The sequence below is a fragment of the Podarcis liolepis genome (genome assembly GCF_965112155.1).
Source record: "Podarcis liolepis genome assembly, chromosome: 10".
Taxonomy (NCBI): Eukaryota; Metazoa; Chordata; class Lepidosauria; order Squamata; family Lacertidae; genus Podarcis; species Podarcis liolepis.
In genome coordinates this window covers 38,167,542-38,193,621 of record NC_139562.1, presented here as the reverse complement: position 1 = coordinate 38,193,621, position 26,080 = coordinate 38,167,542, and the positions used below count along the sequence as shown (strand labels likewise).

The following is a 26,080-nucleotide window of genomic DNA, read 5'->3' as shown; positions in this document are numbered from 1 at the left end:
CAGATAATTAAAGCAGCATCAGCTCAGAATACGGAAATTAATGGGAAAGCCACCCAAAAAAAATGTTCTTAGTCTAATGAAACACTGTAATAATTTAAAACGAACACAGATACAACCTTGGAACTAAAAGCACCAAGCACGAAACACACACCAGCTTTAACTAGTTTCTAAATCCCCAAGTACATCCTAGGTGCATTCTTATACACACATTTGGTCACAGAGAAAGGCATATGCCAAAGGCACAGCCTCAGGCTACAGTGGCTGAAGGTGTGGGCAGCAGTGGGAAATTCAACAAGCTCTCATGTTCTGCCTAAATGGTCTGGTGTGGATGTGTCGGCCAAAGAAAAGAAATTAATGGATTTAAGTGCCCATATAAGTCCTTGCTTATTTAAATTACGCAGAATTCATGATGCAAAAGGCTGGACTGGATGACTCCCAAGCCGGAATTAAGATTGCTGGAAGAAATATCAATAACCTCAGATATGCAGATGACACAACTTTGATGGCAGAAAGTGAGGAGGAATTAAAGAACCTTTTAATGAGGGTGAAAGGGGAGGGCTCAAAATATGATCTGAAGCTCAACATCAAAAAAGCTAAGATCATGGCCGATGGTCCCATCACCTCCTGGCAAATAGAAGGGGAAGAAATGGAGGCAGTGAGTGGTTTTACTTTCTTGGGCTCCATGATCACTGCAGAGGGTGACAGCAGTCACGAAATTAAAAGACGCCTGCTTCTTGGGAGAAAAGCAATGACAAAACCTAGAGAGCATCTTAAAAAGCAGAGACATCACCTTGCCGACAAAGGTCCGTATAGTTAAAGCCATGGTTTTCCCAGTAGTGATGTATGGAAGTGAGAGCTGGACCATAAAGAAGGCTGATCGCCGAAGAATTGATGCTTTTGAATTATGGTGCTGGAGGAGACTCTTGAGAGTCCCATGGACTGCAAGAAGATCAAACCTATCCATTCTGAAGGAAATCAGCCCTGAGTGCTCACTGGAAGGACAGATCCTGAAGCTGAGGCTCCAATACTTTGGCCACCTCATGAGAAGAGAAGACTCCCTGGAAAAGACCCTGATGTTGGGAAAGATTGAGGGCACAAGGAGAAGGGGATGACAGAGGATGACATGGTTGGACAGTGTTCTCGAAGCTACAAACATGGGTTTGACCAAACTGCGGGAGGCAGCGGAAGACAGGAGTGCCTGGCGTGCTCTGGTCCATGGGGTCACGAAGAATCGAGTGCCTAATGTTGCTAGTTGTGGGGTGTAAGAGGGGCATCCCCCCCGCCTTGTTGAGAAACCTAAGTGCTGAGCTAAATCACAGTGGCTATAACATTATGCAGAATGTTTATGAAAAAACGCTAGACCAACATAGAATTTCCTTTCCTCAAAAGTGGTTATTACCAATGCCACAAAAGGAACATTTAAATAATAATAATTAAAAAACCAAAGTATGGAGAAATTAAGGAAAGTTCCAAGCATTTATTCACATACTGGGACAGAACACTTTTGAAGACAAAACTCAAGGGGCTTTATTGTGAATCTCAGCATTTCATTTGAATGCTAAAGGCAGTTGCTCATTTGTAGCCTTTGCAAATTTACATTTAAGGGTGTTATGAGAATACTTTGTCTTCTACTGTGCATTATGGAAACAAGAGTTTGAAATATGTCATTTCCCAGAAGGCTGGCGAAAGACAAAAGGCCCAGGAAGCCTAGCTCAGCTTTATCTTGCAGTTCCTCAAGGATGATTCAAGTGCAACTCTCTTAAAGGAGGGAATGCAGATGTTGTTATGGCAGTAATAAATTGAAAAGTTATAAACTCAGCAAATAATCTGTGTTAAGTTAACCCCATGTGAATACAAAGGTTAAAATCAAGAATCAAATTGGGGCATAATGATGCAAAATAATAATTAGACTCTTATTTATAATTTATCCTTGACCTTCAATTTATTTAAAGAGAATAAGTAGGAAGAGGTAATGTGTACAAAGCTGAACACATGTTGATCTTGGCATTTTAATGGCACACATAAGATGAATTGATTAGTAATGATTCAGTGGCTTCAGAAGCTGCTGCTCTGCCATTTATTTGTTTCTTAGGATCACTGACTTCATTCACGTGTGGGAGAAACAACCTGCATAGACTGTGATGAATGGAGAACATGGATATATTGACTACATGAATATATTATGTAGAATTTTTCATGTTTCTACCACAGTTAAAGCTTCAAGGTGAAAAATCTATAGTTAAGCCAAATGAGGTCCACTGAGCTACCAGAATCATAGACTTGTAGAGTTGGAAGGGAACAAAGGGGTCATCTAGTCCAACCCCCTGGAATGCAGGAAACTTCTGCCCAATGTGGGGCTCGAACCCACGACCCTGGGATTAAGAGTTTCCAACTGAGCTTGGTTCCTTTTCCCCTTCAGTTGGGATGGCTTACCTGTGGCCTTCCAGATCTAATGCAACTCGCTGACTATAGCCCATGTTTGTTCAGGCTGATGGGAAATGGAATCAAACAACACCTGGAGAACCACTGTTTTCTCATTCCTTTCCTACATGTACTGGTAAAAGGTAAAGGGACCCCTGACCATTAGGTCCAGTCATGGCCGACTCTGGTGTTACAGCGCTCATCTTTCTTTATTGGCCGGGGGAGCCGGCGTACAGCTTCTGGGTCATGTGGCCAGCATGATTAAGCTGCTTCTGGTGAACCAGAGCAGCGCATGGAAACACCGTTTACCTTCCCACTGGAGCGGTACCTATTTATCTACTTACACTTTGACGAGCTTTCAAACTGCTAGGTTGGCAGGAGCAGGGACTGAGCAACGTGAGCTCACCCCATCATGGGGATTTGAACCACCAACCTTCTGATTAGCAAGCTCTAGGCTCTGTGGTTTAACCCACAGCACCACCTGCGTCCCTCCAACATGTATTGGTTACCAGTACTGGTAACTCATTCTTTACAATGGCTTCCCAATGTGTATCCATGCTGTAAACAGACTTGTATTCAACATTGACACAGGATGTTATGCACTATTTCCCTCTCCCATAAAGAAGAAGAGTGATGTGTGTAGTATCACACAGGTGACTTTCAGTGTGTGCAGGTTGGCATGGAATCCCCATCTAGAGTCATGGGGGGAGGGAATGTCCATTTTAGAATGGGATTCTTGTGTACACCCCTTTCAAATTCAGGGAAGCAGTGTGCATCAAAATCCCCTCCCCCAAGGGGCTTTAACTCCATTTTATCAGGGGTTTCTATGTAGCTTTGTGACCTGGAGGTACATGAATGTACTCAAGATTGCCATAACACAGAAAAATGCAACTTCAAAACACATGGCCAGAATCACAGCAATCTCTGCTGAATCCATAGCCTATTGTACATTGTTTTTCTAAACAATTGGGGTCCAGACACAATTGCATAGAAAACAGCGGGTGCATTCCGGAGGTGTGTGTGAACTGGCCCTTAGCTTAGCTACTTCTACAATGGCAGTTCTTTATTCAACTCATTAAAAAAACTAATGAAGCCGACTAGTCTCTAAAATCCCATGTGCCCAATCTGTCAAATTCTCCCTACCCATATTAATAATGTTCTATAAATTCAAAGCCTGGCTTAGAAGTCAGATTTGATGGTTTATATGTAAAATAAGCAGATCAGTAATGTGGTAGCATTATCTCCTTGAAAATATTGCTGTTACTATGAACTTGTTAAAGAGCAACAGACGTGTTTTCTGGAAACTCTACAAAAGGTACAAATTAAAATGGCTCAAGGGTTAGTGGGTAAAAGCAGGTTTTTCTCTGAACATTTTACCATGCGATACATAAATCATTAGAGTAAATCCCATATTGCAAGTCAACTCAGGGAATGGTAGAAAGGTTAATGCTTTGAAAAGTGATGAATGGGGAAGAAATTCCTATTTACTTAGAGGGAAGAATTTGTATAATGATAGAAATTTTACACGTAACAGATTTATCAATGCCTCGGAGCTAAATTTTGCAAGGGATCTCAGTCATTAAAAAGAAGGAACATACTCCTGTTATCGGTTCATCATCTTCTTACATGTGCATCAACAGGAATGCAGAAAAATTCAGGTCTGCTTCTCCCATTCTCCCCCCCCCCCCTTTTCTATTTTTTTATTTTTACCATCATAATTCTGTTCCCCCCGGTGGAATTTCTTTAGAATAAGACCCTAGATTGGAGGTAGCGAATCTTCTCCAGCCTAAGGGCAGCAGGCCCTTGTGAACAGTCTTCTGGGTACCACATGCTGCGGTGTGCAAGGCCAGAGGCAATAATTGTGACTCTTACATTTGTACAGTTGGCTACATCCCAGCCACATAAAAGCCAGAAGTTTCTACACACAAACATCTCCATCCAGGCAAGCAGGAGACATTGTCACAGTTTAAGGATACATCCCTGCCAGGAAATGGACCCAAGGAGGCCACAGAGCAGGGCCAAAGAGTGGTGCAGCATGGAACAAAGGGATGTGCTTTGGAGCAGATGTGCCTTGGAAGAGTCCCAAGGGCTGAATGATACTGAATCCTGGAGGGCTACAATTGGTCCCCATGCCTGAGTTCCCTGTCATGGATATTGGAGAACTTTAGCATTTGAAGGGACTTTTTTGAAGTCTTGAAGGTCTTGACTGTAGACCTTACAACATCAAGATGCATTTATGAAAACAGAGACTTAACAGAGCATGTCTATATACGTGTACCTCAATGGGACATACTTCAAAGGTAAATTTTGACAGCATTGTGGCCAAGGACACCTAACTGTGACTTCATAATGTCAAATCTGAGAACAAATCTGAGAGCCATTGACCCAGAGAGGTCCTCCTTAAGAGAAAAACCACAGCCAAGAAAGGTTAAAGCAAAGGACAAGCACATCTGGCTTCACTCTGAAGCTTATCCCATTGCTAATTTTCATGAATCTGGTGATAAATATTTGGACACTCAACCCCAACAGTAAATATGGACTTTCCACTTGAGGAAGCAAAAAATGCTGAATACCTATGAGATCCACATCATCAACCAAGGAGATGGCAAACTAAAAAGGAAATCACAGAAAAATAATGTTTTAAGCATTACTTTCCTGACTGGCGACATTTTGAGATGAATTTTTAGTTTGCAGTTGTTCTCAGGGTTTTCAGAGGGTGAATGGATGAGTGCACTAGCAAGAGACGCGGATAAGCATGACATTTTCCTACAGACATTATCAGCAATTTTTTTAACCAAATGGTAAACACAGTATCATAAATTAGGGAGGCATGAAACCTGTCCCTGTGAATTTTTCCATTTTGCCTACTATGCTCTCAGATAGCAACAAGAAGTCCATGGAGTGTCTCTGATATCTGTAGTTTTCTGGACAACTTCTACACATGTAGGCTCTTGGTTCCTTTCCCATTGAAAATATAGTTGTACAAACATTACAGCAGCATAGTGGCTAGTTTCACTAGATGTGGAATTCACATTTGAATGTGTATCAGAAGGGACATCCCAGCAGGAATAATGCTGGGCTGGCAGATGTTTGCACCTGATGCACATTCTGATGCACAATTCCATGCTGCTTTCAACCTGTGCACTTTCTGCCCTTACTCTTTGCTCATTCAGTCACCAATTTTCTTTTCAGAATGGGAAGTAAATCAGATCACATTAGGCAGCAGGAAAAATCAGGATAATTTTCCACACCACTAGACTAGCAATATCCATGTCAACAATCGAAGCTGGCAGATTATGATAGAACCCCAAATATAAACTAAGAAATGCCATGCAGGAATTACTGCCAGGGACCTCAAAAGCTGCATGTTCATAGAAAGCTTGTAACCTCATCTCTAGCTTCTTCTGTGTTCATATTTTTGTACAAGTGTCAAGTCAAAGATTCCACCAGATGCCCGAGACTATTCGTTCTTCTTTTATAAGACACCATACTACAGACCCACTCACATTTCTTTATGGAATTTTCAGCTTGCGTACTAGTACCTTTTGGTAAAAATACTATCAAAGAATGCCGTGTTTGCTTCATTGAGATTGAATATTAATGGATGTCAGAGGTGGATGGGAAGCTCCTAAATGTGTGATTCAAATGGATTCTGAAGTAAAAATAAATAAATTATTCATTTAAGAAGCATTCTGATGAACAGTTAGCGGGGGTTATACTTTATGTCTCCTTAATAGTCTGCATGATGAAGCGGGGGGGGGGGGACGGGGGACCTTAATTAGAACTCATCTAGCTATGCATAAGTAACGCCAATTCAGCTTTTTTACTTGAGTATGTTTGGACTCCTCAGAACACACACACACACACACACACACACAGAGAGAGAGAGAGTCAAAATCTAAATTTTATTACTACTAATGTGCAGTAATGACAGTGGCTACAGCTTCTGCACCCAGTCACAGCTGGAGCCACCATCGATTAATAGCTTTAACTAGAGAATTCCAGTTAGCATGCTGAGGAGTCCCTTTCCCCTCCACCTGCAAATTATCTATGCAATTTTACTGGTTATTTGCTTTTATTTTATGAGCTGCTCCAGCTAGTCCAGCAAACAAATACAACATTGGGTACATTGCTTGAGCAGCACAAGTCACCCCAGGATCTTTTAGGGCTTTAGGGAGGGACCATTGCTTAGCAGTAGCTTCAAAGAACATAAGAACATAAAAATAACCTGTTGGATCAAGCCAGTGGCACATCTGTTCTCACACTGCCTGAACAGTTGTCCTTGAAGGGTTTTTCACAGGCAGGAGAACTCTTCTCTCCTGTGGTTTCAAGCAACTGGTATTCAGAAGCATCCAACTATGGCAGCAGAACATAGCCATCATGGCTAGTAATCACCAATAGGCCTCTTCCCCATGCATTTGTCTAATCTTTGAAAGCCATCCAAGTTGTTTGCCATCACTGACTCCTATGCAGAACTCACCATGAAGTTGTTGCATTAAGTTGCCAGGCGACTCAGGGCAGCTCCGAACAGCCCTGAACAGATGCTGGTTTGACAACAGCCACATTCACTGCCCACAGAGGTGCTAAAAAGTATGGCAAGCTGTCACCCTAGCTGGTTTGGGGGTCACCCCTGGTTCTGGTGCAGGTCAAATCAATGTGCACCCACCTGCCTCGTTCTCTTAGATTCAGGCAGGTGGCTAGGGAAGCTCAGAAGGGCCCTCATGCAAATACTTTGTATATGCCTGGTTGGAAAGCTGAAAGCCCACCAGTGCTACTTTGGAGAGGGACTGAAGAAAATGAAATATGAATTGGGCCCACCCCCTAGCTTGGCCAATCCCTGCTAGAAGCAGCTAGGAGTTAGGTGGAGTCATAGATCTAAAGAAAGTGCAGACTCGCACATGCTCGCCAGCTTCCATTTTGACTTGAAATGTTTGTTTTGGGCTTCTCAGAAGTATATAAAGGCATGAAGTGGGTGGAGGGAACACCGGTCCAGAATGGCACCCCCCTGAGAGGTACTGGAACTGCACTCTGGTGCACTCCAGTTGAAAAAGAGCACTGCTCCTGTGGGAGTTCCATGGTTTAACTATGTGCTGTGTGAATAAGTACTTTTGTTTATTCATCCTGAATCTTACAACACTCCGCTTCATTGGCTGTCCATGAGTTCCAGTCCTCTCACCTCTCCTGCCAATGGGATAAGATAGCAAATGTTGGGAGAGATCTCTGCCTGAGATCTTGGAGAACTGGGGCCAGTCAGAGTAGAAATCACAGGCTTGATGGGCAAATAGTTTGGCCTGGAATAAGGCAGCCTCTTGTGTGTGTTGTGTACACTGATACAGCACAATTCTAGCTGAACTAGAATGGCCTCGGTCTAGTATATCTGAAGGAGTGTCTCCACCCTCATCGTTCTACCCAGACACTGAGGTCCAGCGCCAAGGGCCTTCTGGCGGTTCCCTCACTGCAAGAAGCCAAGTTACAGGGGACCAGGCAGAGGGCCTTCTTGGTGGTGGCGCCTGCCCTGTGGAACACCCTCTGACCAGATGTCAAAGAGAACAACAACTACCAGACTTTTAGACGACATCTGAAGGCAGCCCTGTTTAGGGAAGCTTTTAATGTTTGATGCATTACTGTATTTTAATATTGTGTTGGAAGCTGCCCAGAGTGGGCTGGGTATAAATAATAAATTATTATTATTACTACTACTACTACGTAATTCACTCCCACAAGAGGCATTGACGGCCACCAACTTGGGTGCCTTTAGAAGAGGATTAGATAAATTAATGGAGGATATGGCCACCAGTGGCTGCTAGCCATGATGGCTATGCTCTGCCTCCACAGACCTGTGTTTGAGTCCTGCTTCCTGCAGACATCTGATAAGAACCTCTGAAACAACCCCCATTTTCCCAGGGAAAAAAAGGAAAGGTCCACATTTATAGAAAGCATAATGACTCCTTTTAGAAGTCATAATGTTTTCACTCTTTGTTTTCCTGCTGAATATCCCTGCATTTTATCAATGCGACTTTATGAGTAAAAATGAGGAATGTCATCTAGACGAAAAGATCAAGCATAAAAGTGAAAATGAGGATGCCGACATTTTTCATGCATTAAAATTTACTGTGTTTATACATCCTCTTAAACATTAATATAGATTTTGCCAGCTTCCGCTGTGAGATCCAGCAGCATATTCATTAATAGTGGCAAGTGGCTGGCATGCCAGCCAATATAAAATAAATGGATGATACTGGCATAAAATAAAATGGCAACAAAAGGTAGGTAAGCCGGCATCTGTCCTTGAAGTCTGATTTGCTGCCACATAAAAATTATCCATAACAAATTTAAAGCACCATTGAAAAGAAGAAGAATATAAGCCAGGAACTAATAGCAATGAATGCGAAGTGTTTCTCTGAGTAAATGTGTCCAGTAAATGCTGCAGTATGGGGGAAAATATAGTAAATTAAAGCAAGGCTGTTTGCAAGGCAAAGTATATAGCTGTTCCAACAAATCCCCTCAAATGAATATCTATCATGAGTGCCTCCAAAGAGTTCTATGCATTCCCAAATGCAAAAGATATCAATAATATGGAAAAGCAGAAAGGCAGTGGATGGTTGCCAGTACCTTGATAATTAACTGTGCAGTCAGATCCATGTTTACACAAAAATAAGTCACACTGGAATTCATTTCAAAGAAAGTGTGCAAGGATTGCAGGACAAGGGGCAAATCAAATGTTGAATGAGCGTGTGGGTGGGATTTCCAAGAAAATGTAATGTAAATAGCCAGTATGGCCAATAGAAATAGCCACTTTGAGGTCCTACTCAGGGGTGATGGAAATTATAACCCAGCAGCATCTACCAGATGTCATCATTCTTGCTCATACAACTACACTACACTGTCTCCTTATACATATACCATATTCACTCACTCACTCAAAGAGACACATTATTATGGGTACTCAGAAGTGTTCAAGCAAACCTTAATCAGCCTTGATTGAGTATATGCAAATTGTATAATATGCACTTTAAAAAAAACCCTCTCTAGCAATAATTGCCAGTTGCCAGGTTTGAACCTACAAAATGCTGGCTTCTGTATCTATATAAATTGTATTAATTCCACACATGTGCATGCCTTTCCTTACTCTGCAATAGTTCCCATACGCAAGGGGAAACTGTTTTGTTAAAAGCCATCTACAAGTTAGATCTGTATGAGAGAGAACCTTCTTTGCTGATCATGACTAGACTCTGGACCCATCATAACTTGCCTTAACTGAACAACTGTTTTAAAAAAGCAGAAACTTCATTGGAATACTGTACAGAATCCAAAGAAGCTTTAAAAAAGCCAACCCACCCTCAGCTAAATAGTTCTGATTTTAAGTGATGTTCTGTACAGGTGTGAAATACAACTCTAATGGCTTTCCCAGCTGAATTTCATTAATATTGCAGTGAAACCATTTGTGACATTTAGTGTAACATGTATAATGCAGAATTTGAAAAGATGCCTGTCTCTCTTAGGTATGCAACTGTTTTATGTAATCTGGAAACCTGGTGGGAGGAAAGAAGCTGAAATAATTGTAGTTCATTTCCATAATGAATGCTGCCTCAGAGATAATTAAAAGCAAAAACATTTAAAACTTTGCCTACCCCAAATTAATTACTGTGACTCAAACATTCATAAGAAAGAAATGGTCAATAGTAACTGGCTTTCCCTTGACCTTATTAATGTTGGCTTATCATGAATAGATGCAGGTTACAATCCTGAATAAAGCAGTCATGACAAAAGAGGAGTTGGATTCATGTAAATAGCTGGAATTACAGAGGTGAATGACATTAAATGACTGAAGCAAACACTTGAATTCTAGTCTAACTTATTGCTACAAAGGGGTGGTCAGTGGATTCAGATCAGGTTAGAATCATGGAAAGCTGCCATCTTAGATCTGCATCATCCATTGCCACAAGCGCCAACTGGACGAATCTGTAAATTTTGGATTCTCTTGGTTTCTCATTTTAAAACTATTTTCAGTTTGCCCCATTTCCACATCTATGGCATCAACTCGCAGGTGGATCCTGTTCCACACAAGGGAAAGGGAAAACCAAATGGACACAGATACTTTTCTTTAAAAAATCAGCTCTCTCCATCTTTTCTTTTTCTTTAGTAGATGGGGGGCTTTTCCATTTAAGCATGGCATAACATCTAAAAAAGTTTATTATGGCACAATGAGTCACTCTGATGTCCAAGTTATTTTCTATCATGGTAGACACTACTTGGGCAAGCTGTAGCAGTAGTACCAAGACAAACAGTGCCCATTTGCTTGAAATAAGGTGGCTGATTAGCTGTCCAGTTTCACAGCCTAGACACCACAGAGCCAAGCTGAGTATAGATGGAACACCTAAAGGAATGTTCCTCTTTAAGGTCTTTGAACAGGTAATGTGTTATCAAATTATGTTGACTAACAAGCCATATATCTATCCTGCCATTCACAATACTAACTGCAGATCTGGGTACAACAGAAAGGCAAGGGTGGAGTGCAGAGAAATAATCAAACAACAGATTTGAATGGTTGGAAGCAAGGCCACATTTGTTGGTTAACAATAGCCCAGGAGGGTTTGGCTTGGCATTGGGGAAGGATAGGCTTGTATACCCCAGTTGCTGTGTGGGCCCAAAGTATGGACCAGTTTTAGGTAACCCTTGGAAACAACTGGGGATGCCCCCATCCAACTTGTCCTCCTCCAAGCTAGGGCATCTGGACTTGGGGTGGCATTCCACATCCCTTAAGGGGATCCCCAATAATGGGAAGCTGGGAGCTGATTTCCACTTTCCCAACTGGAGATCCTGCCCAATGTCAATTCCCACCCAAAAGCTGTATCTAATATAACAAAAAACCTCCTGAATGGAAAAGCTATCTTTATTGTCTTATCATTACAGGGTTTCAGGTACAATTATTATCTGTCATCACAGAATACAATAACATATTTCCCAAGCTAACTTCCGCAGTTTCAGAAAGGTCTTAGCAAAGTCATTGCCATGCCTTCGGTTGGTGTAGATGAGGCTGGGCTGGGATCAGGCTGCCCTGTTGAAAGAAAGAAAGATCGGAACCAAATGATTCAGCTTAAAGAAAAGTGGTAGACTTTAGATGAAAGGTCTTCTATTTCCTTTTTGACAGCATTGAGGATCAACCTCAAGGTCACAAATGGTTTGCATGAGAATTTTCTCCTTCGGATAATTTTACGAAAAACAGCAAAGCCACAATTTGCCACAATTTGCGTATTTGGTGAGAATAAAACATGGCAATAAGGATGTTGTGTCGGGAGATTGTAAATCAGGCATGGGGACTCTTTGGCCCACCAGATGTTGCTGAACCACAATTCTCATCATTGCTGGTCATTGGCCAGGCTTGCTGAGGATGGTGGGAGTTGTAATTCAGCAGCATCTAGAGCAGTGTTCCCCAACCTTGGGCCTCCAGCTGTTTTTGGACTACAACTCCCATAATCCCTAGCTAGCAAGACCAGTGGTCAGGGATGATGGGAACTGTAGTCCAAAAACAGCTGGAGGCCCAAGGTTGGGGAACACTGATCTAGAGGACTAAAGATTCCCCACACCTGTTGTAACTTAAGATGCTGGACTAATTCAAATTAAAGTATTGAAACCATCCTGTAGGCTTTTTTTTAAAGCAGGTAAAATAATCACCCCCAAATTACCCTAAGATGATGGGCTACTCTAGTGCATGATTCCTACTATAATACAGAAAAGAGCCCCATTAGGACTGGCCTTCATTGCCTTTCATTATCTATCATGCTACACCTAGCAAGAGAATTGCATGAGTTCATATGAATGAGATCGCAGTTATTCTGCAGCAACTCCAACCCCATTAAAACTACTGAAGCTGCACCAGGTTTTAACAAAGGTCAATGGAAAAGCTCTCAGTAACTCCAAAGTGCTTTGGATCCAACCTAGGTCTGTATCTAATTTGGCTCAGTTCATTTCAGGTCCAGGCATTTGTTAACACTGCAATTTATAATGCTTGCAGCTCCTGAAAATTCAGACCTTAATCAGTGGCTTTAGCGTCAAATCAAGTCAGAAAATGCAGGAGGGGGCTTGGCGGAATGAATGCTGATATATATATATATATATATCTGATAGCTTGCAGGAAAACAATGTTATAGATTCCTCCATACAGTTTTTTTCCTTCCTTCATTTCATACACATAAAAAAACCTTAATTCTGCATTGACACTGAATATATTTAATTTGTAAGAAATGAAGATACCGGGACTGAAAACAGATTAGTATAAGCTTTGTAGGCTGCTTCAGTGCTTCTGCAAATGAGCTACAAGGGTGGTGATTAATCTGGTGCACTTTAACTTTTAAATTTATTCTTAAAATTCAGCTCCTCTTACAAAAAAAGTTTCTTTCCTGTCACTTAAGGCCCTTGAGAAAAGTTTTTCTTTTTTGAAAAACAAATTAACAGAGATTAGCGTTTCCTTACCATTGTTAAGATAGGAGCCTATCTGCTTCTTTGTTCGCGGTTTTTATGTCTTTGCACTGCAAGACAGATTCATTAGGAATGGCCTACAGAAAAGGAAGCGCCTCAGTAATATCAGTCGAATTCTAGGCTTATTTCAGACACTCCCATGCCCTAGCACAAGGTTCAGAACCTGTGGCCCACTGTAATATATGATGTCAGGCATTGGAACAGGTAAAGGTGTGGCTGGGTCAAAGAGGGCTTACAGGCGCTACTGATCAGCTGTTCAGAGGGTCAGACACAATGGTTGGGTTCTCTATGAATTGGAGGCTGCAGCAATGGAAGGGATGTGAAAGTTCCGCAGTCTCTCCATCTAAGTGCAGGTTGCATATACAGTGGTACCTCGGGTTACATACGCTTCAGGTTACATACTCTTCGGGTTACACACTCCGCTAACCCAGAAATAGTGCTTCATGTTAAGAACTTTGCTTCAGGATGAAAACAGAAATTGTGCTCCGGCGGCACGGTGGCCGGAGGCCCCATTAGCTAATATGGTGCTTCAGGTTAAGAACAGAACCCCGGAACGAGGTACCACTGTATATGTAAACAAACCATATATCATAAAGGCATCACAGTCCCCTCTGTCCCTCATGTTTTCCAAAAGGATACACAAACCCTGGTAAGTGCACCTGGAACCCCTGGAATCTTGCACCACTCAGAGATGGCTTGTAACAATATATACACCCAGGGGCGGCCCTACCATTAGGCAAAGTGAGGCCTAAAGTGTCAGAGTCGGGGGTCAGAAGCAGCCTCTTGGCTGTTCCTCCTAAGACCTCCAGTCATCCCCTGTGTTGGAAGACACATCTGAGTGTGCTCTGCAGCCCGTCCTGGGCTACCTAAACCTGCATGCTATCCCATCACCAGAGCTGAAGTAGGATTCAACTGCCACTCTGTGCCTGGAATGGGAAGGGGACACAATCTAGTCCTTTGCTTCAGGCAGCAAGATATGTTAAGCCAACCCTGTGTATACACGCCACCTAATGTAATTCACAAATAATGATTCCAAATAAGGACTACATTCAGATCAGCAAATCACTCCAGAATATATTGATCATGTGAGTCTACTTTGCAGTATGGACCCAGCAAATGCCTCCTCTGTTCCCAATATAGTATTGCAACAATATTTCCTCAGTATATCCGCTATCTCAGACAAAACAAAAGGAAATCACATGCACCCTAAAATCTGTGTTCTTATATGGATCCTTCTTATTAGGCGTTCACAACAATTAGAGCAGTTGCTCTGGCTTTCCTCCCCTTCTTAATTGATGAGTCAAAGGGAAAGTTTCTGTAGAGAGCTTGATTTATTTCAGAGGGAGAATTCAAACCTGAGCATGTGTTGGGAAAATAAATCAAGTAAAGATTTCTTTGTGCTCATTATAAAACAAGAATAAACCTACAGAGGAGCAAAGTATTTTCCTTTCCTTTCCTTTAAAAAAAAGGGGGAATTACGCTGTCAGGAATGGATTTTGCATTAAACTGTGCCTACATACACTATGCAACGTCTCAGTTGTGATCACAGCAAAAGCTATTATACTGGCCATTATGCAGCACCACTTTATTTTGCAGTATCTATTTCTGAATATAAGAAGGGTTTTTCCCCCCTTTGCTAACAAAGAGCAAACACTAACAGGGAGAACAATGTCCTAGTAAATGTCTCTCACACAAAGTGTCATTCTCGGCTTCTTTTCTGTGAGCCTCTGTGGCACACAATGAATTATGGTAATCCTCAATGTTCATTTAATTCTTTCAACGGAAAAAAAAACCTTCTGAGGCCAACATTGATATTGCCGCCTACACTTGCCACTCAGAAGTGTTTGCCCATTGAGTTGATAGAACGGTAATTCCCAGACTAGTGTCCCATGTCATGTGCCAAGGAAATGTGAGACCAGAACATGCATCCACAGAGGAAGCCTTCTGCTGCAGCCTTTTTCAGACACCCCACCACCTACCACCACCAATGTACATGCCCCCAATGCTGGCTATGCTCCAGATTGTAATGTGAAAGTAGGCAAAGGATAAGATAATGCTCACTCCCATTTTGTTTATAGAATCTGATTTGCTTACATCTGTTATTAAATTTATTACCTAAGTTTTATTGTGTTTTGTTGCTTGGGGTACTTTAAATAACTTTTAAATGTTTTAACTTAGCTTTTATTTTATTTTCAATGGTATTTTTTATCACAACAGAGTTTGCCAGGCATAGGCAAACTCGGCCCTCCAGATGTTTTGGGACTACAACTCCCATCATCCCTAGTGATCAGGGATGATGGGAATTGTAGTCTCAAAACATCTGGAGGGCCGAGTTTGCCAATGCCTGGTGTTTGCCATCCTGAGCTCCTTTGGAAGGAATTTAATAGATCAATAAAATCAATGAAGATCCAGAGTCACTTCTGTCAGTGACTTGTCAGTTCAAGAGATCAGGGTATGGAAGGAGTGGATCTTACATTCTGGGGCAAAAAGGTTATCTTTATCCAAGCCTTTGGAAAATCAAGCATATGGACCGGACTTCAATGTTCAGGCAACTGCTTCAGAACTTCTTCAGTATCTCGTTCTGTAGTAGGTGAACTGCTGCAGGACCCCTGGAGATCTCTTGAAGTGAAGCTATAACGAAATCATTAGTTTCCTTAACAGTATTTCTCTTTCCTTCATCTCATTTGAAAGACATGAAATCTATTCTTCTTTAGGCTTTCTACAATTTATTTTTTTTGCTAAAGGATTTAAAGAATTATGCGCTCAAATCAATACTCTCTTTTGAGCATCCTGCCAATAATGCATTCTTCTTTTATGAAGGAAGGAATCAAATCTGAACTCACAACGGAAAGACTCACCCAACCATCTTTGGGATTTCTTTCAGGTGGTTAGCTCAGTCTTAAAATGCTCATTGTTGCCATTATAGGCGGTAGATTTTTAAATCAAAGAGTCCTAACAGGTCACTATGAGACCATTGCAAATACTTGATCTCTATTCTCTTTCAAGTGTTGCTAGCATAAGGGATAATGATAATAAAAAGATGGGAAACTAAGGAAGCTTGAGGATGTGCTTTTAAAAATACTAAATCTAGCCATTTTCTGGGCAGTAGAGATATACAAGTTTTTCTCCATCATTAAAGGGTCACTTTATCAATAGTCCTAACCTGGGTAGGCTGGTTATTTCTTTTAGAATGGCAGATATCTTCATCAATGGAAGAATTCCTTCCATCAGAGGAACATCCCTTCCTTCAGAAAAAGTGAATCTTTGATCAAACCCATATCTAGCTGCAGATATGGAAGGGATCAACCATGTGACCAGGTTCAAATGTGAGGCTCAGGAGTTGCATGCCCAGATGCGGTGTGCCCAATACCCCTTTGATGCTGTATATGTAGAAACTGAAAGGATCACAGTACAATGTCACTTTGGTTCTAATTAGGCTACAACTTTTTTGATAACAGATGTAAGTAGGTTTTGGCTCAGGCATTGAGGATCTCCTGTATTAACCAGCCCGCCTGCTGGAAGATTTTCTGGGGGATCAATCCTGATATAGGGTTGACCTATGACATGTATCAAACCATGACAAGATCACCACCTTGGGCAGTGCTATGGCCCTTAGCCTTCTCCTGGGCATATGGACAGAAGCACCTCGCCCTAGGATTCCTTTAACTGGATACCCCATTTCCTTGGAGGATAAGACTTTAACTGCCCCCTTCTGTCCTTGACTAAAGATGATGAAGAAGAAGAGTTTGGATTTGATATCCCGCTTTATCACTACCCGAAGGAGCCTCAAAGCAGCTAACAATCTCCTTTCCCTTCCTCCCCCACAACACTCTGTGAGGTGAGTGGGGCTGAGAGACTTCAAAGAAGTCTGACAAGCCCAAGGTCACCCAGCAGCTGCATGTGGAGGAGCGAGGAAGCGAACCCAGTTCACCAGATTACAAGTCTACCACTCTTAACCACTACACCACAATGGCTCTCTTACTCAATGCCTTATTTACCAAAGTTGTGATGATTACTATGAGGTGGGGGGGGGGGATCCAGACAAGCCCAATTAGTCTGATTGATAAATTCCTCCCTGGCCTTGAAAACAGCAACTGATAGTTCCATAGCAAGGCCATACTAAGGACACTACCCCCTCTGTTGGGTGGGTACTGGCTAACAAGGGAGTGTGGGTGGAAAATCCAAAAGTCGCTGCAATGCTGGGTGAGGAGGCAGGCCTAACTTAAGCCTGGGGAGCAGACCTGAGTGAAGACTCCAGCCTGAGTTGCAGTTAACTCTGCCCTGCCTCCAGGCCCGCCTGTGATTGGCCAATTTTCAGGTAAGCCAAATTCAAATCCCCTTGACCAGCAAAAGAGAACATGACATCTCCCACTGGCCATTGAGACTCCATCTGAGGAGCCCGACAATGGCAGCAGGGCAGCACCATGGCACAACTGTCACCTCACAAAGGATGGAGACAGGACATGCAACCCATTATCATGATTATCAAAGTTGATGTCATTGGCTCTGAGAATTCTAGGCCAGGGGTCAGCAAACTTTTTCAGCAGGAGGACAGTCCACTGTCCCTCAGACCTTGTGGGGGGGGCTAGATTATATATGGGGGGTGAACAAATTCCTATGCCCCTCAAATAACCCAGAGATGCATTTTAAATAAAAGCAAACATTCTACTCATGTAAAAGACAACAACAGGCAGGTCCCACAAATAACCAAGAGATGCATTTTAAATAAAAGGACACATTCTACTCATGTAAAAACACGCTGATTCCCAGACCATCCGCGGGCCGTATTTAGAAGGCGATTGGGCCTGATCCAGGCCCCAGGCCTTAGTTTGCCTACCCATGTTCTAGGCTGTCTGTGAAGTGTTCCCCAAATTAACTTTAGCAAATAAGCTAATTCAAATACACTTTATTGAATGCATGCTCCCAGGCACTGTGTTGTTGCACCCTTCCTGACTTGAAGCAAACTTAGGTCAGACGTTCTCTGCTAAATTACTGCAGCTACAAACACCATGGGAACTGTATGCAAAAGCTCTCTGTAACCTCCAGAGTCCACCTGCAAAATGGGTCAGATCCCCTGGAACAGAACTAAACGTATCTAATCCTTAGGTTCAGTCTAATCCATTAAGATAAACCTCATTAGTACTAATCCCTTTTACTAATTACAAAAGTTCCTTAAAGCTTTAAGATTGCATTACAGACAGGAGGACATATTAATTATACCCATGTGACTCCATTTACCCACATGAAATCCACCAAATTGCTACTTTGGTCTAAAGCAAAAGATGATGAACCAAAATTAATAAGTATAAGAAGTCAACTAAACTAAATAATCTTAAATTAACACTGCAGTTATACTGACCATTGTTTCAACATTAATAAAAAGCAACAGTGTTCTTGAATTTTGATAGCCATCGAGATTTAGATTACCTATAATTCTTGGGTGAGCTGAGAGTTTGTTTGGACTGTGGGTGAAAACCTGGAGGCTGAGAAGGAGAGTGTGTCAGAAGGAAAAGGAATTGGTATGAGTTTATATCTATTAGTAAATTTGTATTAATGTAGCATTTTTATATGTGACTATTTTTGTAATATTTTGTTTAAGCTATCTGATGTTGCTACAATTTTTTGTACACCACTTAGAGAATATATATTTTGTACACCGTTTTTTAATATATTAAGTGGTATAGAAATCAAATAATCAATCGCAGGCATTGAATTCTAGACCTTCTGGTACATCAAGCACTTTACCAATGAATGGGTTCCATGGCAGATCAGCACTGAATGCCTTGCACTTCATTCTAGCCTTGCTGAAAAACCACATCATATACTTCTAATTTATGTTGCATTTATCATTCAGTCATTACAACTCTCTCATACAAATAAAATGTTAGATGTCTCTTGAAGGGGAGTGCGAATCATAGCACTGTCCTCCCAAAATAAAATTGATCTGTATTCATTTGTCTTCATAATTCATAGTAGTGATTGGGGGAGTTCTTCATTTTTATTTTTCACAGTGTGAGAACAAATGGCTCATTAATTTTAAGCACATCAGTCTGCAATCCATGTCAGATAGAATAATGACTGACATTATATAGAACACAATGGACTGAATGTACAAATATAATTTCCCTGCATTCATCCGTGTTTGCATAGGGAAAACTTTTAAGAACCAACTGATGAGAGAGGTGCATAATTTAGCAGAGGCAGGAAAAATGTGTGATGGGTACAGATATGGGCAATTCTGGGTAGAGTGGATGTTTTGTAAAAAGACATGGCTTGAAATGTCCAAGACATTAGCATCTAGCAGAATGCCCACCATGTAGGTAGATATGTAGGTAGATATGTAAACCCTTCTTACCTAACACAGAGAGCTCTGGAGATTCTATGGATGTCTGCATTCTCTGAATGATACAGCGCACAATTGCATCCCTGCAGGATGCCTGCCACTATAAGGACACTCCATCTGTGTCAGACAGACTCAAAGGTGGAGGGTAGCCTTTGCTTTCACCACAGCAATGTTAATGGCAGCCATTCGGTTGTGACATCATTGAGTACCAAGCCACCTGTTATCTACAGACTCCTAGACTGGAGTGCTGAACTTGCCCACACTGGTGAACGATGGAGCTGGTGGAGTGGAATGGGATGCTGCAAATTTGCATGCATAGTAGATAAAGAGATCTGAGAATACATTGTACCATGTCTGATCTAACAAGAATGGTCCTGTTCAGGGTTCTAGCAAGCCATATGCTTTTCCACTTACTTCCTTACCCATCTCCCCTTTCTCCAGCTGGGTTGTTCTCTCTCTACACCCCCTCCCCAATCTATTTCTGCATACCTGCATACCCCCCAAGCATGCTGATACTTTCTTCTCATTTCTCAACTGATATCAACAATACTGGCAAAAAGAGGGAAATTTTGGATGTATATGCTAGACACTTTAACACTGCATAACATCAGTCTGGAGGCAAGCCTTTCTGGACAGCCCATCATCAAAACTCTATAACTGCCAGGTTGGAAAGAGCATAACTTCATTTGTATCAGAGCAGCTCATGAAGGCAGAAGCAAAAACATTTTTCAACGTCAAAAAATACTCCATTTTGTTAATCATAGCCACATGTATATTATTTTCGTTACCACTCCAAGCTTGTGGGAAGTGTTGTTTGATATAACAAAGCTGTCATCCTATACCACCTGAAGTTGCTATTAGGGGAAGTGATGGGTTTGACCATATTCTTTGATTTGTATATATCCTTTATACTTTGGCCACCTCATGAGAAGAGAAGACTCCCTGGAAAAGACCCTGATGTTGGGAAAGATGGAGGCCACAAGGAGAAGGGGATGACAGAGGACAAGATGGTTGGATACTGTTCTCGAACCTACCAGCATGAGTTTGACCAAACTGTGGGAGGCAATGGAAGACAGGAGTGCCTGGCGTGCTCTGGTCCATGGGGTCACGAAGAGTCGGACACGACTAAATGACTAAACAACAACAACAACAAAATAGTGGGATGGCCAACTAACACGGCCAGTTAATATATTCATGCAAGGGCTTTTGACCTAATGCTCACTAGTGGTGAGAAAGAATTGCATGGAAAGCACTATCTTATTAAATTGATATCATTAAATCAGTCAGATTAACTTATCCAAAAGAAGCGGTAGGCTTTCCATTTCCAATGGTGTAGGGAGATCTTGGCCGAAATCCCTTATATAGTTAGACTGTTTAAATTCAGTTGAAGTCAATAGTAGTTAAGTGTCATCACTGTGCACAGGATGGTCGTTCTTGAGGGCATTTCTATCATTCTGCTGCCACCAAATGAGCCTCTTAACTAACATAAGGCAAACCTTCACCATTAATGCTTGATTGAGAATTATATGCTTTCCAAAAGTTTTCTGTGACAATGTCAATGTACATTTATTAGGAGTGGAGCTTTGGAAGTCATTGAATGATCTTGCAAGTGTTTCAGACTTCAGCTCCAAGAAAAAAGTTGAGGGGTTGTCATACACTGAAATCCATTCTCAACATATTATGTCAATGACATTTCCGAAACTGCTGGAAATATAGCTATTTGGGTTGCCCTCCCACACCCACCCACTCCACTTAACCATTTTGTAGAATAACCATTCACAGGTTTGCATCATTTACGGGATGGAAAATACTCAGTGGCCCTGGAATAATTGTATGCTACTTCTAAGATAAAGGGAATGTTTCCTTAAGATAAATGTGACATCCTTCGTATTTTTCTACCATCAATATTTGCTGCCCAAGTGAAGAAAGAAACTTGAATAAGCATGTGAGAGGGAATGTAAATAAGAATATTGCATGCATTTTCTTAATATACTCAGAGATATCATCCATGAAGCTGCTTAGTTAGCAAAATTCTATCAGTTTCCTGCATAAAAATGGCATTAAAAAGCTATAAAGGCAGCTGTTTTCAGGAAACTGAGTCTTTATAGTCCCAAGCTGGAGATACTCTTGCACATCCCAGCATTAATAGTCATGTTTTGTTACTTAATTTAGAGCAAGCAACAACATAATGTAGTGTGACTAATGCAGCCTGACAGTAAAACATTGCCCGCCTCCCCAAAGTCCATCACCTGGAAAATGTGGAAATCAAAGCAATTTTCTAAAAACAAAGGTTAAAGAAATCAAAATTTCAAAAGGAGAACACAAGGAATGATTTGCATTTAAAAATATTTATTTGATACTATCTTTGTTTTTAAGGATTTGCTCTAGTCACTTTGAAATCAATCGATGGCATCAGATTCAGTACCCAAGCCAAGTATGATGGCAAAATACTAATTGTCTGAGTCATCAGTGATTTGTACCCAGACAGCAATGGTGCACAAATGTCCTAGACTGGAAGCAGCCTCCCCAGAGCTGCAAAACATTGAGTCTGTGATGGTATTGTTCTCCATATATAAATAAAAAACAGCCAGAACACATCGACCTATATTAGCAAATCTTTATAATGTGGTTTGTGAAGGAGCAAAATTCAGTGTAATGCTTCTACACGTAAGGATTTTCTCATGTAGGTCAGAGTGTTCTGAGTGCTTTAGATTAATATATTGAAAATAAGACCATCAAAGATTAATAGTTTTAGAGCTCTGGGGATGTTGCCTCCTACTCCACCAAGTGCCTGAACTAATGTATCCCATAATTGATGGTGGAGTACAACATAGGCATCATATGTTTTTAATTTCTCATCACTTAGGGAAATTGGGATTATGCAACAATATTGTTTATAAAATAGGTAATTTAAGCCAGAATGTGACCTCGTCATTTCAGACTATTTAAATTTTATATTCTCAGCATCTAAATATGCTTTATCTCTAATCCAACATATTCTGATACTATAAAATCCCATTCTTCTTACAAGGGGCATCAGAGTTTAAAGGGCCCCATGAGTAATTAAGACACTGCCAGAATTCTTTTGAAAGGTTATCCTTGTTAAACTACGACCTCCGGTATTATTTTCACCAAAACCGTTTTTAGAGCTTTACAAAATAAGATATAAAACTATGTACCATCATTTGCAATATAACATCAAAAACAGGAGAAAACTTGTTGTAAGTTAAAAGTGGTGTATATCAGAGTGAGAAAGTATAGATTGACAGCTGATTGATTGTTCTGAAACCTTGGCCTACCTGGCAGCAAGTCAGTATGACAAGTCCAAAGTTCAAAGTCTGAGGGCTAATTCACATAAGCAAAGTCCAAAGATCAGGAAACTCAGTCCAGAGTCAATCCAAGTAGCCAAGTCTGAAGTCCAGCAGTCAGGATACAGTCCAGAGTCAAACCTGAAGCACAGTCCTGTGGCGGTCCAGGAACATCCAAGTCAAGGACCATCAACATGGTCAATGGAGCAAACACAACAGCCTAGCTCTGCATCCCTTTTGTAATTTGCATGCTGATAGCAGAATCTGGGCTTGATGAGGCATGTGACCCTCACCTGTTCTCAGCCTACTCCAGCTGAGGAACCACACACCTCCTCCCAGAGCTAGCTAGTGAGCTGGGCTATGGGTCCTTGACTGCCTCAGCCTCCCAGAGCACCATTTCCACTGCTTCCTACATGTCAGAGGCTGCCATTCATGGATACAGGGGCCCCTCAGGCTCCAACAATGGGTCCTGCCACTCTGGTTCCTGCACACTGTCCCCATCTCCTCTCCATCCTCCATCACCATGTGAGTACTTCCTTCCCCATCCCCTGCTTGGCCCAGTCCTGCCTACATCCCTCATCTTCCTCTTCTTTCTCCTTCCCTTCATCCTGCCAGTTCCTGACACTGATTAAGAGACAGACAGACCATTCTAAATGAAGCTTCCAAATAATCATCAAGGGCAGACCCATGTATAATACATACATTACAATAATCCAGAAAGTCCTTTGCCAGAGCATGGGCCATTGTGGCCAGGCTACTTCTATAAAGGAACAGCCATAACTGGTGAACCAGCGCACACTGCAAAAACGCATTCTTCACCACAGGTTCTACTTGAGTCTTAATCAACAAAACTAGTTCCATCACATTAATGCATTGAATCCAGACTTGCCTTCCATGATCAGAAAAGCTTCTAGTGCAGGCATAGGCAAACTCGGCCCTTCAGATGGTTTTTGTTCACAACTCCCATGATCCCTAGCTAAGAGGACCAGTGGTCAGGGATGATGGAAATTGTAGTCCCAAAACATCTGGAGGGACGAGCTTGCCTGTTCCTGTTCTAGTGTCCATGGAAGGCTTTTGAGCTAATGGAAGGAACCCACTGGTGGAGTAGGATTTCTACCTACCTACCCCTGCAGACCACCTTTAACACTGTTCCAGGATGTTGTCCATCTCCAGTGTGGCAGGTACTGCTGGGGGCTGAAGGGGTAGAGTGAAATCAGCAAAAGTTGCCCCCACCCTTCTGAGAGGATGCTTCCACCAATGGCAGCAAAGGCAAGATCCAATCCAATATAAATGCAGATGGAAGCCTTGCAGACTTTCCAGGTGGAAATGTGCTCACCAAATCACACAAAGAAAATAGCTCCTGCCTTGAGCATCACTTTTTAAGTTTAGACTTTTTCTCTGTTTAAGGTGAAAAATGAGATAAGCCGCATTGAAAGCAGGAGGTGAGAGTAGCACCCTTAATGTGCTCTGCTTTGTCTGTTGCTCAAACATGTTAATGTGATGCTTCCTGAAAATATGGAAATTAATTTCCTAAATGATCCTATTGCCTCTGCCAGAGCTGGAGTGGATAATTACTCTTTGGAGCCTTTCGTTTTTGTGAGATAATGCTAACAACTCTCTTGTGCAATATGATGTATCCGTACACTTCAGTCTCCCCCCCTTAAGTCAAGTACCTGACACATGGCCTACGATGTTGCAAATCTCATCCCGGTCATTATTCCCATTAAACACCTCAAAATGCCACCTGCCTTACCCAGGAGAAAAACTAGCGAAAGTTTCCCCTTGTAAATATCTGCAGCAGCAAGCTATATACAAAAAGAAAGAGATCACCTTTTACAAGATACTCAAGTAAAAGCTGTTATTTATTTTGTTGCTATCTTGGATCTTCACTGTAAGCACCAGGGACATCCAATAAAGATAGAGAACTGCAACGCAGAGTTGTCTGAGGCACATAAAACACCCAAAGGTGATAAATTTCATTGACTTACCTGGCGCATTGGCCTGGCTGGTGACTGCAAATCCTCTGTTGTTTATCAAATAAATAGCATGCCATTAGGCAAAAACATGCAAGCCAGCTCTGTAATTGCTCTTTTCAGCAGGTGGCATTGATATCTTATAGACAACCTTTCCATCAGTACAGACCATGAGCTTAAAGAGGTGGAGATATTTGCAGTAACACAGGAGAAACAAGCAAGTCCATTTCTGTTTGATTAGATTAGTAACAGGACCAACTATCTGTATTCACCAAGTCTCTGAGCACAGAACTAAATACTTAGTTCTGACAGCAAAATTAGGTGTGGGGTGGAGGAATACCTCAGTCTTTACTATTTATTTTAAAAGGCAAAGTCACAAACTAGAAGAACATAACTTATATTTTCTTTGTTTTTGAAAACCATTAAGTACTGTTTTAGTATTTGTGTTCTACTCAGAAGTCCCACTGACTTCGTTGACTCCCACGTGTGTATAGCATTGAAACCTAATGGATGAGATGAAGGGTTGCATCCTACCACGAGACCCAAAAAGACTTTTACTCAAGCCTGGTAAATGTCACTGATCTAAAAGTGACTGTGAATTTAATCACTAATACTGCTTCATGTATATCTGCTTATTGGAAGCAAGCCACAGATCCAGTAGTTTTGGAATCTCACAGTGGTTTGGAATTCTACTGTTTGTTCAACTTGGCACATATCAGAAGAAGAAATATATAACATGCACATAATTGTGTGGGCTTTCATACTGTTCCAGAATAACATATTTTATAATAGCATCCAACCATATATTATGTTTTCCTTATTATACTGGCTTTGCTTACATAGTTGATACTTTCTATTTATATTATTTCTTTAATTGGGAAACATTACATTAAACTTGAATAGATGGCACACATTAAACTGTGTCTATATAACTAAAATCTAGTTCTAAGTTTGTAGCATCTTTCTTTTCTTTTCATTCAAGGCTAGCATTCTCCTGAGCATGGATATTCCTTTTATATTCTAATGAATTGTTCACACTGCACATCACTCTGTAAAGGTCAATGTGACAAATAATTAAAACTGCAATTATGCACAATGCACATTATGATTAGCTTTTTTCAAATAAATAAAAATGTGTCATAAAACACACACACAGAAACACACACATACACACACAAATATATGCAAATCAGAAATGGTCCGAGGGCTCCTTCTAATAATATTGTATGACCGAAAGACAATTAGAGTTCTTTTTTAAATTCCATTCATAAATACAGCACTTATTAAAAAACCAAACCATTGATGATTATCTAATATGTTTGTGCAATACATTTGTAAATATATAGGAAGAGAGATCTCAGGAATAAAGATACAAATATCTTTACCCCGATTGTGTCACCGTAACAACTGAGTTTGGAGAAATAGTTAATTAAGGAGTACCAGCAGGGAAATGCTGACCTCAGTTCACAGCTGGGAGTAGAAGACAGCAATAAGATGTAGCCATAGAAATATGTCACAAAACCCCACTAGCAAATAAGTAAGGTGCAGATGCCAGC

At 41.3% G+C, this 26,080-nt stretch overlaps 1 long non-coding RNA gene across 2 annotated transcripts; it reads right to left on the bottom strand.

Annotated features, from left to right (window-relative positions):
• Window positions 1-11,296: 11,296 nt before the first annotated feature.
• LOC310687446 lies at window positions 11,297-17,328 on the bottom strand. 2 transcript variants are annotated; one of them, XR_014516431.1, is made up of 4 exons: window positions 17,142-17,328; window positions 15,375-15,531; window positions 12,895-12,977; window positions 11,297-11,479 (listed from the first exon to the last, which is right to left on the bottom strand). It is a non-coding gene; the product is annotated as an uncharacterized lncRNA (long non-coding RNA). The 2 variants fall into 2 exon arrangements; XR_014516432.1 differs by lacking the exon at window positions 15,375-15,531.
• Between the last annotated feature and the right edge of the window lie 8,752 nt (window positions 17,329-26,080).